The sequence below is a fragment of the Scyliorhinus canicula genome, chromosome 11 (assembly GCF_902713615.1).
Source record: "Scyliorhinus canicula chromosome 11, sScyCan1.1, whole genome shotgun sequence".
Lineage (NCBI taxonomy): Eukaryota > Metazoa > Chordata > Chondrichthyes > Carcharhiniformes > Scyliorhinidae > Scyliorhinus > Scyliorhinus canicula.
The window spans coordinates 51,895,537-51,914,019 of record NC_052156.1 but is presented as its reverse complement, the minus strand read 5'-3'; the positions used below and the strand labels follow the sequence as shown (position 1 = coordinate 51,914,019).

At 43.0% G+C, this 18,483-nt stretch overlaps 1 protein-coding gene across 16 annotated transcripts in view; it reads left to right on the top strand.

The window, feature by feature from the left end:
- The window catches only part of magi1b (membrane associated guanylate kinase, WW and PDZ domain containing 1b), a 535,264-nt gene that overhangs the window by 328,517 nt on the left and 188,264 nt on the right, over window positions 1–18,483 (top strand). Inside the window, exon 1 of one of the 16 annotated variants that reach the window (XM_038810587.1) lies at window positions 14,927–15,030. The exons of 12 other annotated variants lie outside the window; for them this stretch is intronic. The gene's annotated coding sequence lies outside the window, so the exon portion shown is untranslated. 3 more of the 16 variants (XM_038810584.1, XM_038810586.1, XM_038810588.1) reach the window with 3 other exon arrangements.

Below are 18,483 nucleotides of genomic sequence, written 5' to 3'. Positions count from 1 at the left end.
CCAATTCATTTTTTCCAATTAAGGGGTAATTTAGCGTGACCAATCCACCTACCCTGCACATCTTTTGAGTTGTGGGGGCGAAACCCACGCAAACACAGGGAGAATGTGCAAACTCCACACGGACTGTGACCCAGAGCCAGGATCGAACCTGGGACCTTGGCGCCATGAGGCAGCAGGGCTAACCCACTGCGCCACCGTGCTGCCTATTATTTTTGTTTTTGTCTTAATCTGTGTTTTCTACTTTTATCTATTTCCTTTAAAATTACCTCTGGCGCTAAATGTGGGCGTAGGTAATGTTTTTGAGCCTGTTTGTTAGTCTTTGTCCATTTACCTGAAAGCGATATATTTCCAAAACTAATGGATGGATTTGAGCAAAATGTGGTACACTGGGTGTGGCCCAAGGAAAAACTATTTAGTTTTTGGCGAAGATGCTGATCTGGATCCTGGACTTTTAAGGACTTGTTCACATTAGCAGATAGGGAGAATTTACTTTTTTTTTAAAGAATATTATGGGTTGTTTTATTTGGGATGCTATTGACTGCTTTAGACTGTTGTGGATTGTCCGAACAGTTGTGGTATAATTTGTCGCAGCTGTCAACTTGAACAAAGCTTTCAGAGCAGGTTGTTGGATGGATTGGCATGAAGCTTGGTCAGCGAGATAGAAGCTCTTAATAAAACGCTTTCTTTTCTCAGTTTTGTAGTTAGGGTATCAACCAGGTTGGGGAAAACCTCATGGAAGAACTGCATCTTTATAATGTTGAAGTAACACAGCACGGCGAAGGTATGCACTCTACTGAATCCTGTCTGCACTTGATGCTTTTGTGGCAGAATGAAGATTCCAATGGTTTCAGTTGGGATGGGGCCTTCCAGGAGCGTGGTTTTCATGTTTCCCCATCAATAACACCCCCCCCCCCACACCAGTTCCCCTCAGCCTTATTGCATTCTCCACTCCTTTCACCTTCCTATCATCGCCTGCCCCATCTCTACCCCTTACTACTTCATCTTTGACTTACACACATAAATCTTCTATCCTCCCATGTTGCTACACTGTTAGTCACAAATTCTTAAATATTTCCTTCACACTGCCTCCACTCTCTCTCATTCTCCCTGAGAGTAGGTGCTGGGATGCCACAGCCCCATACAGTTTTAAACAGTTTCTTGCCCCTCCTTCCCCAGCCCTGCTCGCTTCTTCGCGCATCCTCCTTATCCATTCTCCTCTCCCACTTTTTCCAACACCCATTCCCGCCTCGTCCACTTTGTTTTCCTTCTTGTTTTTCCTTCTTCCTTGTCGCCTGACCCTGCCTTGCCTCATACTGCCCCTCCTATTCCATTTGCCTCCCTCAGAGGCTTTGTTTGCATTCTAGATGCACCATTTAAAAAGTAGATCAAATTTGAGGGAAAAAGTGCTTCTCTATTTGTGTCTTATAGATGTACGTTATTAACTTTGACCTTTTCTAAATGTCAGTGGGATAATCAGTTGGCTTCAAAATTCTAATGTTTTGATACAACATGAAATGAAGAAAACGTGCCTCTGTCCTTCTTTGTGACCCTCATCTTTCTGCTCATGCCTCCTTCAGTTTTATGCGATTTTTGGGAGTTTATGGAACATCAAAACCAAAGATACAACACGTCTTATAAAAATACCATCATGTATTCTTTCTTTCCAATCTCTTGGCCTTTATTGCAAGAGGATTGGAGTACAATCATACAGAAGTCTTGCAGAAGAACCTTGTCTAGGCCTTTGGTGAGTCCAGTTCTGGAATATGGTGTACAGTTTTGTCTTCCCTTTTTAAGGAAGGATATACTTGCATTGAAGATTGTACAATGAAGGTTCATTAAATTGGTTCCTAGGTTGAGAGGGTTGTCCTAAGATGAGAGGCTGAGGAAATAGGGTCTATGTTTTCTGGAGATTAGAAGAACAAGAGGTCATCTCAATGAAGCATACTCGTTTCTGAAAAGGCTCAATATGGTAGGCACTACTAGGTTGTTTCCTCTGGCTCGAGAATCTAAAACAATTGGGCACATTCTCAGGATGGGGTAGGGGGTGATCACTTAGGACTGAGATGACGTATTTCTTCACACAAATCATTGAAGAATCTGCTCCAGAGAAATATATTTAAGAGTGAAATAGATTTTTGGTGTCTCAGCAAATTGAGGGTTAAAGGGAGTTGAGGACGATGATTAGTATTAGTTGTATTGAATGGCAGAGCAGGCTCAGTGGGTCGTATGGTCTACTCTTGTTTCTATTTGTTATGCATATTTTGGTGCACGTGACACACACATGAGGTGCCTCTATTTTAGTTCTATAATTTTTAAACCAAATTTAAAAAATTTGTCTCATGGTATTTTTAAATTATTTGAAGAAAAGTTCATGAGCAGATAGAGCAAGAAGCTGAAGAAAAATATTCCTTTGCTGGACCTAACTGAACATTACTGATACAAGCGGTTAGCACTGCTGCTTCACAGTGCCAGGGACCCAGATTTGATTCCGACTTTGGGTAACTGTCTGTGTGGAGTTTGGTTTCCTCCAAGTGCTCCCGCTTCCTCCCACAGTCCAAAGATGTGCAGGTTAGGTGGATTGGCCATGATCAATGCACGGGGTTATGGGGATAGAACCCCGGTGGAGTTCTCTTTCAAAGGGTCATTACAGACTCAATGGGCCAAATGGCCTCCTTCGGCACTGTAGGAATTCTATGCTGCATTGCACATGTTCAGATTGTACTATTCGAATTCTTCTCATAATATTGTAGCGCTGGCAAAAGTACCAAGTCCAAGCCCAGGGATTTGGAAGAGGATGGTCTTCAGGTAAGTAGCCTTTTAAATGAAAGTATTAAATTACACAAAAGACAATTCATTTGATAAATTATGTTCTTGTGAAATATGTAATTTTTCAATATTTTGTTTACTCTAATACCTTATTCAGTCATTAGACATTTCTATTTACAAGAGGCAAATAAAAACACTAGAAAAGATTTGAATATTTTATGCTGCTACAATCTCCACAGAGAAATTCAAACTTCTAGTTAATAGCTGGAAGGATGGCATAGCAAGATTTCAAGTTCTAAGCTATTTACTGTAACAAAACATTAAAGCAATATTGACTAAACATTATCTTTACAGGCAATTTATACTTGAAACCACAAAACAGAACTTTCCCACACAACCAAAAACACTTCACAGATGTACTTTATGTTGACATTCATTTTTTTCTGGAACAAGTCCAGGTTCTTCATAGCTCCCAATGGTTTACTTTGCTTCTTTTCTTTTCTCATCCTGGGAACTTCAGCTAAGGACATCTTCCAGCCTTGTTTAAACTCCTCGTTAATTCATTCTTCTCAATCATGAGCTTCCTGCACAATAAACCACATGGTGAACCACCTCATCTTGCTGCCTATAGCTGCTCTCCCTATCCTGGCAAACTAGCCTTGTGGTTGAGGTTTCAGGGATATCTTCGAAACCCTTCCCTTCTCAAAAGCCATCTTCATGGCAACATGAATCACATGGACAATGTATCCAATTTGAGATGCTGATTAGCTATCCATGAGATGGCAATTCTCTTTTATCCTGGAAATAAATGAACCGTTTAAAGCACAATTGTTTTTAACCTGGCATTCTCCTCATTTTTCTGGGATCTTAGAGACCACAGTCCATCCGCTATTAGCACATTGGCTCAGAGAGCTGGCAGCCAATCTGACTGGCCTGCAATTCTGGAGTCCCAGAAACATCACCCGGTTTGCTCTCAGGAGGACTCCACAACTGGTCACATAACCTGTCTCATTTTACTTTAATTGAAAGACAGTCCCAAAACATAACAATCTTAAAACCTCATAATTGCAGCAATGGGAATATAGTGGCTGCAGCAGCTGTTGAGTGACAACTAATATTGAAAAATTTTATCACAGTGTCACCTACAAGAGTAATAGGTACAGCAGATACTTATAATGACGAGTGAGTTCCGCAAACCAAAGTTCATATATTATCAGCAATTTCATTGGCAACTGTTGAACCTGACAGGTCCATCCTGCAAACTAAAATAAATTATAATGTCTAACATTGTTTGATTTGTATGTATTAATGTAAATGATGATTTCTGATTCATGGATAGTGTTTCAAATGCTTTAGAAATTCAGTCAGAACCCGTAGCAAGAATCCATACTATGCTAATTTATAACAGAATGGCTAAACTGAACACTGTGCGAGCAGAGGTGCTAGATTTCATGCTGTTCTACTGATCCAGCGAAAGTTTCTTCACTACTATATAATTACATTTGCCTCAGGAACTATTTGACTAAGAACCTCCAATCTTTTCTATGAGACTCTGCAAGTCAGTCTCAAGCTTCACTGACTCTTGTGTCCCCAATGCATGAACATGATGGCGGGTTTGGAAATTGGGAATTGCTGTAGCAGCAACAATGACGAGAATTTTAGGGGCTGGTTTAGCACAGTGGGCTAAACAGCTGGCTTGTAACGTAGAACAAGACCAGCAGCGCGGGTTCAATTCCCGTACCAGCCTCCCAAATAGGCGCCGGAATGTGGTGACTAGAGGCTTTTCACAGTAACTTCATTGAAGCCTACTTGTGACAATAAGCGATTATTATTTTCAGTGCGCCTTTTCATAGAGGAGCTTCATTCAGTGCCTTACAATGGGAAAAGGAGGATTCTGAGGGGGGTTAATGTGGTCGTAAGAGTGAAAGAATCACCAAAGCAATAAGGTATCAAGAAGACCAACTGAATTTGGGAATGATCTGCACAAAGAGAGCCAGAGGGGAGTGAGCTGCATCTAGTGTTGAAATGAAAATCGCTTATTGTCACGAGTAGGCTTCAATGAAGTTACTGTGAAAAGCCCCTAGTCGCCACATTCCGGCGCCTGTCCGGGGAGGCTGGTACGGGAATCGCACCGTGCTGCTGGCCTGCTTGATCTGCTTTAAAAGCCAGCAATTTAGCCCAGTGAGCTAAACCAGCCCCTAAGTAAACTATAGGTGAATAAGTGGAGGTAAATGTTAAAGATGTTAAAGTCCATGCTGTTGGAAAAGGGAGCGTAGCAAAGATGGGAGTGATTGATATGTATTAGTGATAAGGTCGCCATGTATTGCCAATCTCGAATTACCATTGTGAAGGTGGTAGTGACCCTTCTTCTTGAGCTGCTGCATCTCTGTCTTGACCTGGAACTATATCGCCTTTCCTTCAAGGTTGCTGGGTCAAAATCCTGGAACTTCCCTCCTAACAGCACTGTGAGTGTACCTACACAACATGGACTGCAGCGGTTCAATAAGATAGATTACCACCAACTTCTCGAGGGTAATTAGAGAAGGGCAATAAATGCTGATCTTGCCAATGGTCCCATGAAACAACAAAAAAGACCATGTGGTGAAGGTACAACCGGATTGGGTTGGTTGATCGGGAGTTCCAGGACTTTGATTTGGAGACTATGAAGGAGTGACTGGTAATACGTATCTAAGTTGGAATAGTGAGAATTCTGATTGGGAGATTGTAGAGAGAATAAGAAAAGGGAATTAGTGGTTTAGCAGAAGAAGGAATGATGTTGGGGAAAAAACAGGAAATATTTTAAAGGTGGAAAAACATGATCTTGGTGACTGATGGAATAGGTAGGTTATCACAAAGCTCAGAGCAGTCAGGTCCCACACTATTCAGTAGAAGCCAGCAAGGTGAATGGCGCCAGAGATGTAGTTGGGACTGTTGAAAACCAAAAAGGTTAGTTTTGTTTTGGCAACATTGAGCTGAAGGAATTTTAGACTCATTGCTGGTTACTGTCCCTCAAACAGTCAGAGAATATTGCAGCAGTCTTTGAAACAGTGGTGGTGCTAGTGATTTCCTTCAATATCCTCAACCTACAGGTGAAAGTTGGCTTCTTGTTGTCAGATGATTTCTTAAAGGTGTAGTATGTCGGTGATAAAGTATAGAAGACAAAATCATAAGGCACACCATGGGTGTCTGGACAGAAAAAGAAAATAATGTGAGCAGATAAAATTCATAATAATCTTTATTAGTGTCACGAGTAGGTCTACAATAACACAGCAATGCAATCACTGGAAAATCCACTAAAGTGAATAGATCCTAGGGAGCATAACACAGAGAAAACGGGCCAGATACGAGACAGTGGAATGTTCAGAAATGTGGAATATAACAGAAAGGTTTTGGATGGACAGAAAGCAAAGGATATCATTGATGACCATCAATGATTTAGACTCCAGGAAAAAAGTCACAGTGTATTCCATTTTGTGAATCAATTTCTCTTTTGTGGTCCTTCACTGCAACTGGAAAGTAGGAACATAATTAATTTAATTTGGAGGCTTCATTTTTGAAGTGCCTGCTATGAGCCAGTATGAAATGCTTACCAAAGCTATATTGCTTCAACTATTGGTTTAATGTAATACTTGTTATAAATAAATATTTAAGCTGTTACACCAGTACAATTAAGAATATTTAAGCTGTTACACCAGTACAATTAATAATATATCAGTGGACCTGTAGATACAAAAATGTGTATTCCCCCGCAAAATATATATATATAGCGAGAGAGAGAGCTAAGATAAAGAATAAATAATAAAATTGGCATATGGTTGTCCATGCAGACCATTCTGAATTACTAAATTATCTCTCAACAGCCTTTGAGTCAAATGCTCCAAACATTACATCATTCCTGTGAGAAGATGGAGAAAATAAAGAAATAATTGCCAACATGAAGTGTTTAAGCTTCACATATAACCCAATTATAAATAGGCAGTTCAATAATATAATGTGCTTTATTAATCTACAGTAATCACTGAGTTTGAAACACTTTGTTTAGTGCCATCATAGATAATTTTTGGCTGAAGCTATGTAGTTCTCATTGAGATTATTCAGAAAATGGGAAGTTCTGTCATTATTGAGCACAAGTTATATTATCTCATTTGTGCCTTGAAAGCATTGCAGAATGAGAGTTCCTGAGACATGCTATAAATTGCTTTACTTCATCACTTTCTTTAAGAACTCCTAATTTCTTAAGTAAACTCTAAAGTCAGTTCGTATAGGTGTTGTCAATTGGCAATGGTTTGAAACAGTGTTTTTCAATTTTTTTTTCCGGGGACCCATTTTTACCAACCAGCCAACCTTTGTGACTCAACCCAGCCAACCTTTTCGACCCACGCCGGCCGACCTTTTCGACCCACGCTGGCCGACCTTCGTGACCCACGCTGGCCGACCTTCGCGGCCCACGCTGGCCGACCTTCGCGACCCACGCTGGCCGACCTTCGCGACCCACCATTTCCTCTAACCTTGTTTGCTGCTGACAAAATGGAGGAATCGCAATCGCGCACAAAGCATGTGATGTCAATGTTCGGGCCGGCGTGACCTGCTCTCTGCTTCCCTTTAGGCAGGAAGATTACATGGAATTTAAAAAAAAATCTTCTGCATCTCCAATTGCCATAATTCGTGGGCAACAACCGCAGCAGCCGGCTTTTTTTTTTTGCAAGGTGGGGTGGGGGGTTATTTGATAAAGTTTTAACGGAAAAAAATGCAGAAACTGAAAATGTTTTCATCCTCTAGAAATTGGAGGTTCACCACATTTCACCTAAACACAACAATTAAAAATGTAAAAAAGTAAAAGACACTTAAAAATCAATTAATTGATAAAACTTCCAAATACGACCTGCAGGCACTTTGTTTTGGAATGTTTAAAATTCAAGATTTTAAAAGTTGACATCTCTTGGTTGAAGTTACAGCTGCGGTGAAACCATCATTGGATCACTCACCAGTCTTGGAGTAAGGGACTTCCACTTCATCAGCATCAAAGTTCAGAGAGCAACCAATCACATCATTCTCCCCGAACTTTGTGCAGCCGGCTTTTAACAATGCCAGCTGCAAACGGCCTTCAAAAAGGCTGCGACCAGATTTTTAAAAATGTGGCCGCACTACGCATGCGTGCCCACTCATCGGTGCGAATGCGCAAAACTCTAAACATGCGCACCGATGAGCGGGCATGCATGCACAGTGTGGCCGCATTTTTATTGTATGTTCATGGCCATTTTGAAGGCCGCCTGCAGCCGGCATTATTAAAAGCCGTCTGCTGCTCCTGAACTCCCGTATCTAGCCCCCTTGTCTGACACGATTTTCCCTGCCTCGAATACCACTCGTTTGCTGATCAAGATCGCTACCCACTGGTCTTTGAGTCCAGTCCTGAGTGGAACACTTGGCTAACCCACCCCTTCCTCAATCGCGTCTGATCTGTAACCTTTAGCTGTGTCTCTTGTAGCATTGCCATGTCCGCCTTCAGTTCCCTCAATCGCGCAAACACGTGAGCCCTCTTGACCGGCCCATTCAGTCCTCTCACTTTCCATGTGATCAGCCTGGATTGGGGGCTTCCAACCCCCCCCCCCCCCCCCCCCCCCCCCACTAGCCATCACATTTCTTATGCCAGCCACGAGCTCACGCCCTCCGCTTCCTCGAGTCCCCAGTCGGGCTGTCGCCGTTCCCAACCTCCCATTTGTCCCCTGGTAACAGTTCCACCCCCCAGCAGCAACACTAAAAACCCAATCCCCCAAGTCAAGCTCCAGCTTAACACCTGTCCACCCTGCACTGCGCTTCCGAGAGTCAGCTGGCCCATGCTGGCTCGATAGCTCCCGCCCCTGGCACCAAGCAGTCTGTCTCCCTATTGTACTCCCCTCTCTCACCCCCACATGAATAAACATTTTAAAAGCATCACATTCCCCAGTAAACAAACAACAGAAAAAATCAGTGAAGAAACAATCACTTTAGAAAAATAGTCACCCAAAAAGCAGAACTAAATTCAAAGCCCATTCCCCCTTCTAACAAGGTCCCTGCAAGATAGATCAACCTTTAACCAGCCACACAGCCCATTATTTCACCTAGAACTACTTAAATTTTTACAATCCAGCACCACAAATTGCTGCCACAGTACTTCTCCAAGGCTTAAGTGTCATTTAATTCACCTCTAGCTTCATTTCTTTAATAAAGATCCATACTTCGTCTGGCTTTTCAAAGTAGAAGTCCCATTCCTCATGTGTGACCCACAGGCAGGCTGGGTACAGCATCCCAAACTTCACCCCTTCTTAAAGAGGGTTGTTTTTGCCTGATTGAACACAGCTCGCCTCTTGGCCAAATCCGCTTCCAGGTCCTGATAGATGCGCAACTCATAGTTCTCCCACTTGCTGCTCCATTCTTTCTTGGCCCCCCTCAACACGTGTTCCTTGTCCATGAAATGGTGAAAATGTACCATCATGGCCCTCGGCGGCTCGTTCGCTACGGGCTTCCTCGCGAGGGCTCTGTGCGCTCCGTCCAATTCCAGGGGCCGAGGGAACGCCCCAGCCCCCATCAAGTTCTCCAACATGTCCGTCACATAGGCCCTCGGATCCAATCCCTCACTGCCTTCAGGGAGGCCAACAATTCTGAGATTCTGCCTCCTGGACCTATTCTCCAGGTTCTCCGGCATTCTTTTCTGGCGGTTGTTCAACATCGCCACCTTGCTTTCCAGCACGGTTATATACTCCTCGTGCTTGGACAACTTTTGTTCGACCTCCTGGATCGCTCTCCCGTGGGTTTCCTGATTCTGAACCACTTGATCAATCGAAGCCTTAATTGGGTCCAGTGTGTTCTTCTTCAGCTTGGCGAAGCAATCCTCGCAAAACTTCACCAGCTGCTCCGTCGACCACTGTGCCATCTCCCCGTGGCCCTGCTGCTCCGCCATGCTGTCCCGCGTTACCAGCTCTGCTTGTGTCTCCCTTATGGGACTTTGTCGTCTCACACGGCCACTTCTGGTCCAATTCTCCATACACTGGAGGGGGATTTCTCCTCACTGTCTCACTCTTCACTGCTTTATCCTATAAAATCTGAAAAAAACGGGGGAAAAAGGTCCAATAGTCCATTACAGGCGGGAGCTATCAAATGTGTGACCTACACCACCACAGCCACCACCGGAAGTCCTGATTTCAGCTTTTTAATGGGTTGTTCACCAGAGGCCGTGAAGCTCACACCAGCACTGCTGGTAGTCACAAAATGGAGGAATCTCATTCGTGCCCAGAGCATGTAACGTCAAGTGTGTGGGGCACGTGACCTGCTCTCTGCTGCAACTTCCGGATTTTAAAAAAGAATCTGCACCTGGGTTAAGTGGCTGACATTAGGAGGAGGTGGTCTGCCTCACTGGGCTCCGGCCTGCGCGCTGTTGAGGGGGCACGCATGCGCCAGACAGCCAGCATTGTGAAAGCCGGCTGCAGCCGGCATTTTTAAAAGCAGGTCATGGCCGTTGGGGGCCCAGAGTTTGAAAATGACTGCTTTAGATTATTAAAAGGCATCTCAACACATTTGCAACTTTTGCCAAAGCTAAAGAGGCAAGTAATTAAGAGGTTATAGGTCAGAATGATGAAATGGGGATTCATAGGAGTGGGCACCAGTCTATAAGCAAGTGACTGACAGCACAGCCCAACACTTGACTGAAGTTAAGATTGTGCTGCATGTGATGTTTGAGGGGAAGATTTTCGTCTGTGCTGCATCATTCCATATGTCAATACTACATCATGCCTGCAATGAGATGCAGGTTAGGCCACAGTTGGCCATTACTGTTCCTTTACTATTCTTACAGGGCTGGATCTGTAGAGCCTGTGAATACAAAGGTCAGGCAGGCCTTTACATCTCAATATGGTGTCATCATAAGTCTGTGACACCACTCAAAGCACTGTGTGGTTTACGTCTTCTCTCTGTAGTTGTTATATTGTGGGCAGGAGGGGCATGGAGTACCCTGTCTTGCATCCTGACCTAGTTATTTTTCCACTTGATGCATCTTTCTGGCAAACCCTCTGGTACCAATGAAATTAAGCTTGGGGTAAATTAGGCAAATAACACTACCTAACGCAGAGGTCCACTAAAGTTGAAATGCTAGCTGGGGTGGGGAGCAGAGAAGGCAGTGGTGTCAGGGGAACAAAAAGTAAGCCGATTGCATTTGCCCTCAAAGTGTGTGGGTCTCCCACCTGCAGGCCAGGCCTCATTCCAGTCAGTTTTCATTGGGCAGGCAGGTGACAGGGTACTGCAAGCTAGCCTGGAACATTCCTGGTCCCCACCAATTGATTGAGTTTCTTGTTGGAGTTGCACTTATCAAGGAAAGTAGAAAGTTTTCCATTGCACTTCTGATTTGTGCCTCATACATGGTGGGCATGCTTTGAGAGTCAGGAACGGAGTTTGTCACCTCAGAGTTCCCAATCTTTGATCTGCCCTTGTCGCCATAGCATTTATATATTTTTTTAATTATTTTTTATGGGATGTGGGCTTCGCTGGCGAGGCCAGCATTTGTTGTCCATCCATAAATGCCCTTGGGTTGGTGGTGAGCTGCCGCCTTGAATTGCTGAAGTCCATGTGGTGTAGGTAGACCCACTGTGCTGTTAGGGAGAGAATTCCAGGATTTTGACCCAGCAACAGTCAAGCATTGGCGATATATTTCAAAGTCAGGATGGTGACTGTTTTGGAGGGGGAACTTCCAGTTGGTGATGTTCCCATGTATCTGCTGCCCTTGTCCTTTTAGATGGTAGTGGTTGTAGGTTTGGAAGGTGCTGCCTTCAGCTGGATCTATAGCTGGTCCAATTCAGTTTCTGGTCAATGTAACGCCCAGGATGTTAATAGTGTGGGATTCCGCGATGGTAATGCCATTGAATGTCAAGGAGATATGGTTAGTTTTTCTCTTGTTGGAGATGGTCATTGTGTGGCAGTTTTGTGGCACAAATATTACTTTCCACTTAGCAGCCCAAATCTCCTGACCTTGCTGCATACGGACAGGTTCAATATCTGAGGAGTTTCAAATGCTACTGAACATTGTACAATCATCGGCCAACATCCCCACTTCTGACGAATGGTGCAGGGAAGGTAGTTGAAGCAGCTGAAGATGGTTGACCCATGAATCTACCCTGAAGAATGCCTGCAGTGATATTCTTCGGGCTGAGATGATTGGCATTCAGTAACCACAACCATCTTCCTTTGTGCTAGGTAAAACTCCAACCAGTGGGAATTTTCCCCATTGATTCCCCATCAATTCCCATTGATTCCAATTTTGCCAAGGCCACACTCAACCAAATGCTACTTGGTCATGAGATTCACACCTCTCCTCTTGAGTTCAGCTCTTTGTCCATGTTTGGACCATGGCTATAAAAAGGCCAGGAGCTGAGTGGTCCTGGTGGAACCCAAACTGAACATCATTGAGCAGTTTATTTTTGAGTGAGTGCCGCTTGATAATACTGTGAACGATACCTTCCATCACTTTGCTGAGGATCGAGAGTAGACTGATGCGGTGATAATTGGCCTGATTGGATTTGTCCTGCCTTTTGTAGACAGGAAATACCTGGGTAAATTTGCACATTGTTGAGTAGATGCCAGTGTTGTAGCTGTGCAGGAACATCTTGGTTAGGGGCACAGCTAGTTCTGGAGCACAAATCTTCTGTCTTGTTCCTGGGATGTAGTCAAATTGCCTGGCAGGAGCTCACACTGGGGTGCATTTTGTCTGGCATTGACTTTCTGAGATGTGATGCCAGCTGCCTCCAAGTGGCCATTCTTAATTGTGATTAAATGCCACGTGATTAAATGTCACATGAACGCCCATCCAGAATAATTCCAATCAGAGTTGGAAAGCCTAATCTCAGCTGAGCCTAATGCTGTCTTCATCCACTGTCCAGGCACGTACACTTGCATCTTAAAGGCAATAGTGACTAACTAAATCTTCAGCTGTCTGCATATTTTCCATCTCTAGCCAATGCCTTTGACCTCAGTTTTACCACTACTGTCACAGCCTTAGCGAAAATCATTTCACTTTGTGCCGATGAAGATTGAATCTGGAAAATTCCATATTTTAATAGCCCAGTATTGCATTGATTGTATTTATTCTCTTGGCTACTGAAGGTGCCAAATAATTTTTTTAAAGTTAAAGGGGTATTCAACAAGAATAGCAAAAGAACAAGTGTCGGGATAAGAATTTTTTAAAAAAAATCACCTTTGAGAAAAGTAATAAGTCAGAAGAATTCAAAAGAAAAGTCATTCTGAAAGATGATATGAGAAATAGGATTGCAATGGGGTGTGCTTGAATGGGGTAAGGTAAACACTACATCATGTTAAAATAGTGTAGCATCAAGCTTTTAAAAAATATATTTTTATTCAAGACATGTTCCATTTTACAATATACACAACAATCACTCAACTTTATACAATTTTTAGAATAAACAAACCACCCACCAATCCTCCCATATGCCCCCCTTTATGTGCAACTCCCCTCCCCCCCCCTCCCCATTTGCTGACGACTACCAATTCTTAAATAAGGAGATGAACAGCCTCCACTTAGAACAAAATCTCTCCTCCAACCCCCTAAATGCGTACTTAATTTTCTCCAGATGAAAAAACTCCGATAGATTCCCCCACCCAAATCGTCGTCCGGGGCGACTCCGATGTCCTCCATCTCTGCGCTATCAGGGAGGCAAAAGCCAATACATCAGCCCTTTTCCCCTCCTGCAACTTGGGTCCATCCGAAACCCCCAAAATCGCCACCCTGGGTGCCATCTTTACCCCCAAACTCTCTGAGATAGTCTCGAAAAAAGACTCCCAGAACTTCCCAAATATCGGGCAGGATCTAAACCTGTGCAAGTGGTTCACCAGCCCCCTTGAACAATGCTCACATCGATCCTCCACCATCGGAAATAACTCACTCATGCAAAAAAGCACAACCCAACTCTTCATCCAATTTATCTCCTTTATCTCCTCTGGCGAAGCCCTCTCCCTCTCCATCAACTGACCATAAATATCAGATCTTCTCCTATCTCATCCAAAGACAGTATCTTATCCATCAGAGAGGGGGCCAGCAACTGAGGAAACATAAAGATTTACTTCTGAACAATGTTCCTCACTTGTAGATACCTGAACACCCCCCCCCCCCCCCCCCCCCCTTCACGAGATTCTTGGATCCGGCTGCATTTGATTAGAATGGTTTGTTCTTTGGCAAGTAGTGCTGAAGGAGTGCAACTAATATCACATCTGCATGGAAGCTGGGGAACTGGAGTTGGGAATACTCATCATTAATGGGCAGAAGTCCAGCTTCTTTATTATTGTCACTGGTCCAGTTAAACTCTTAAACTACATGTGTGTTCCTCCCTGATTTTAACTTTTCAACTGAATGCTGACTGCCAATCAAATTATCACTGATGTCCATGACCAACTTGGTGTCCATAACTGATCAAGCAAACCCCTGAATCCTCAGTTTGGGTTGAGTTAGCTACTCTCCGCCAGACGCATATTGGGATACTACAATTGACCGTATCCGTCTCTGATGAGGGAAAAAGAAAATTAGGGCCTCATGATTACTATCCACCAATCATTGCTGTTAGTACAGTTGGGGATAAGGAGGACAGAACCAGGCACAGGTATGGTATTATCCCATGACTAAATGACTGACTCACATTCACTGTCTGCTCTGGCCTCCAACTGAAAAATGGTTACTCTGGTGAGGTACTTAAAGATGTGTTGAGGAACTTCACCTTGGCAGGTCAGGTCAGGCGGGAGAGGAAGTTGGCAGAAAAGGTGCCAGATGTGAGTGAGCTATTTTCACTGTCGGGCAAATAGCCTATGATCTATCCAATGTGTTTTGTGCAACCAGTGGAATTCATTTCATCATTTTATAACCTTTGATTGACAACTGTCCGCTTTATCTGCAGTATGTTGCAAACAGAATCCTCAGTTGTGCAGCTTGTTAAATCAGATTAAACATAAAAGTTTATAGTGTTGTACATCGCTGTTAGTTGCCAAGATTACTCTGCAGAATATTAAAAAAGAGATGCTGAAGAGCAACATTACCAGGTCACTTCGTTCATTGGTTTAATCTTGCCTACGTACAACGGAGCAACTGAAATACAGTGAAGTTTCGGGTTCAGTGGAGAATCAGTTTGAGAATGCTGGATTTGTTACTTTTATACATCACCACAGTGAGTGCACTTGTCAAGTAGGAGGAGCCACTAAAAGGGAAGATTCCACTCAGCAAAGCTGAATTCAGCAATGGTAATGCTACAGTCAGTTCTCTGTGCTGTCCAGTTTTTTCCAATCTGATTTTGAGCTAATCCTGAGTGTCTCATCATTTGCTCTTCATTGTTGATTGTCAGGGTCACATGGCCCTATTCTGGGTGATGCAAGTGCCTTGTTTGTCTAAAGACCATGTGGAGATGGGCGGGTAGACAACAGGGGAGCGAGCGAGAGAGAGAGAGGAGGGTGCAGTCGATTCAGAGGAGTAAATGAGTGTGAATAGCATTCATTGAGTTGGGTCTGGGTGGAAGAAATCGTTTGCTGTGCCTGTGGGCATTATAAAGGAGCAGCTGTTGGTAAGTACTTGTTTAGATGCATGTAGATCAGCTCGAAATGAGCTGCTGAAAAGCCCGACCAGGAATTACAGTATGTGCTAGCCCTTTGTCTTGGCGGAACAAACTACAGATTTTAATGAGGATGTTGTTTATTGAAATGATTCTTCTTTGGTGACAAATGTCTGTTGCTGTGGTTCATGTGTGGAATACAGTTTATGAGGATCAATGGCTGCTACTGTGTAAAGTCCTCCTACTGGCATAAAGCTTGGGAAAGAAAAGGATTAATGTGTGTTGTATTGTGGTTAAACTGTTTTTTTTTAAATAGTGGCAGCCTTTATTGTGAATCTGGCTCTATTAGTGAATTAATTAAAGCTTGATCCTGGTCTTGCTGCTGTTTGACATCTGTCTGCAGACCAGCTGCATTTTCCAGATGATTATCCCAGGACTGATGATTCCTGCTGAGAAGGGTAGGATGTATGTTGTCCCTCTTTGCTGCTGGGCCTCAACAGGCAGAGAGTGCCTTTAAATTAAAAAAAGGGGGGAGATTATGTTTCGTCCAGTTGCAGAATTTGATTTCAATCTTAAATTCCCCTTTGGAGTAGATGTTTTTACAATTAATTTGGCTTCAGATTTCAGTCTCTGGGTTGTTTTTTTAAAAGCAGCATTTCAATAAAGCCAGGGCTCAGCTGGAAATATGGAGAATGAGAGAGTGTGAATGGATGTCCTTTTGTGTTTCAGCTCTATTGTGTTGGAGCCCTGGTCGAAAGCGCCGGCAGCCGTTAGTACACTGCACCTTAGAAATCAGGTTCACAGGCAGCGATTGCTGACATTGCTAGCACACCCATTAAACTGAATTGATGATTTTCAGACAGGATAATGTTTCGGAACTGGAGTACGTAGGGTACTATCGAGTTAGCTCCGTAGACTGGGGACCCAGAATAAGGTATGGTCCAAAAGGAAGCAAGTATATATTTATGTATGTAACGTGAGGATGAATTGTAGAAGCAGTAATGTCATTAGGTGTTTAACCTTTCAGCAAGTATGGCTTGACATGTATGCCATTCATGAGCAAACTAGTCAGCTTGAAATAGAATGAAAATGAATTTATGGGTGTGAATTATTTTCTTTTATGTTTATGCTTATATTATCTCTAAACCATTCTGTAAGGAGAGAGCAGCACACATTGTTTTTTGGGGGGATAGTGCTGCCAATATTCATAGTCGATAAAGGGATTGAGAGGAAGATTTGACTTAATGCTGTTGTATAGGGTTTTTCAAAATTGCAGCTAGCATTCAGCATTCAGAATCCGTTCAGCAGTTCAACCACTCAGCAACGAGCTTGATGCCCTGCAGAGCTCCCTCATAAAATATTAAACCTGGCTTTGCAGAAAATAGGCTCCTAATACAAATTTGGGTACATCTTCTTTGCAGATATCAGAATTTCATGGAACATAGAAGCAGTTACCTATTGGCTTGATCTGTGAAACTTTGCTGATTTTGCATTTGTGCTGCCAACAAATCTTTTGTCTGGCATGCTGATAGTACAAGCTATTGTTCTGCGAGATTGAAATCTGTTAACTCTTGAAGAGCCTAAATGTGAATCTTTTTCTTCTTTGCAACATCCCAGAAAAGACAAGTCTTTTCAGCAGGCTTTTAAAGGCTTGAGATTCTTTTGGTTTTCTTCATTTTGCAGTGAGTAGAGGTTGCATTTGAAAATATTATGGTTGACCTCGCCTTCCTGATCACGGAGTTGGTTGAGAATGATCATGTGCTTGCTTATAATCAGGATGGCTTGAGGACTCTTGACACAAATTGTATTGTTTCTTTACTTTGCAGTGTGTAGCGAACACCCTTTAAAATAAGTTTTCTGATTACTTCAAGAGAACACTGCCCCTTTAAGAAGTCATCCCACATTTGGCCATGCCCTGTCCTTGGTCCAGAAGACAGCATATTAGACTGTTAGCAAAGAAGACTTGTCTTCAGGCATGCAGTGGTGGACCTAGTCCAAATAATTCAACAGCCCATTGGATTATAAATATAGTTTTACTGTAGGATTGAAAAGTACATTCAGGCTGATCAAATGCTAAAATGTGATTTATTTTTCCCTTGTAATTGATATTCCGTTCTAGAAAGTGTTGAAAGCTCATGTCTGGGCCAGAGTGCCATTTGAAATGACAGTATGCAAGGGATGATATGTTTCAATTTATGTATATTGTCTGGATGCACAATGGGAAGGGGCTTAAGAGGTGGAATCCGGGTCAAAACACTATGAACTGGTTTTAGGCAACTTAAAAGCACCATTAGGTGATTGTTTGAATTGCAGCGGATTGCAGAGGTGCTGTTTCTAGGCAGGGGCGCTCCCATTTGTCTGCAGTGCCTGGGAGTTAAGTCGACAGCAGCTGACGATTGATGTTGAGGCTGGGAGCAAACAGCTGTTGATTTGATGATTAGTGTTTCATCTCTAACCTTTGGAGTGTTACAAGAATATTTATACACCTAGCCCTGCTTAATAGCAGTTGTCACTGCATTAATGCTGTACTAAGGGTAAGATATCTGTCTGTGAATCATGGAGTGCTTTTTCTATTGCAGGAGCCCATTGCATTATTTTTATTTTAGGGCAAAAATCTTGTTAATTTCTGGAGTACAAGTAACAAAATTATAATTAGAATAATATTAACTGTATTAACTCTTGGTGCATGCCTTTTAACCCCTTAGCCCTCAGAATGTAAGCATTTTCTATGCCTTTGTTTCCTGGACTTAATGTGGCATCAAAATTGGTTTTGTCCTTGTATTTATGTATCCATTTAAATTCAGTATCAACTGCTGGTGTTATCAGAGTGTATTAAACTATAGGAAGATTGATCTTTGGTTAAGAGTCCAGTGAATCTGTGATTCTTCTGCTTCTCCACTCCTCCCTTGATATTGCAGCAACAGCGACATTTTTCAAACAAAATCTAGAAAGTTTCAAACTCAATCAATAAATATTCAGAACTTGATTCCACAGGAACTTCCATGTTAAATTGCAGAGCTGCTTGTATTTATACTGCGACCCTGAGAGCCCTGGAACACTCGCCATTTCCAGTGCACCAGAGCAAGGGAGGCATAAGGGTCTACAGAAGGCCACAGGCATTTCTCCAGGGACCGGGGGGGGGGGGGGG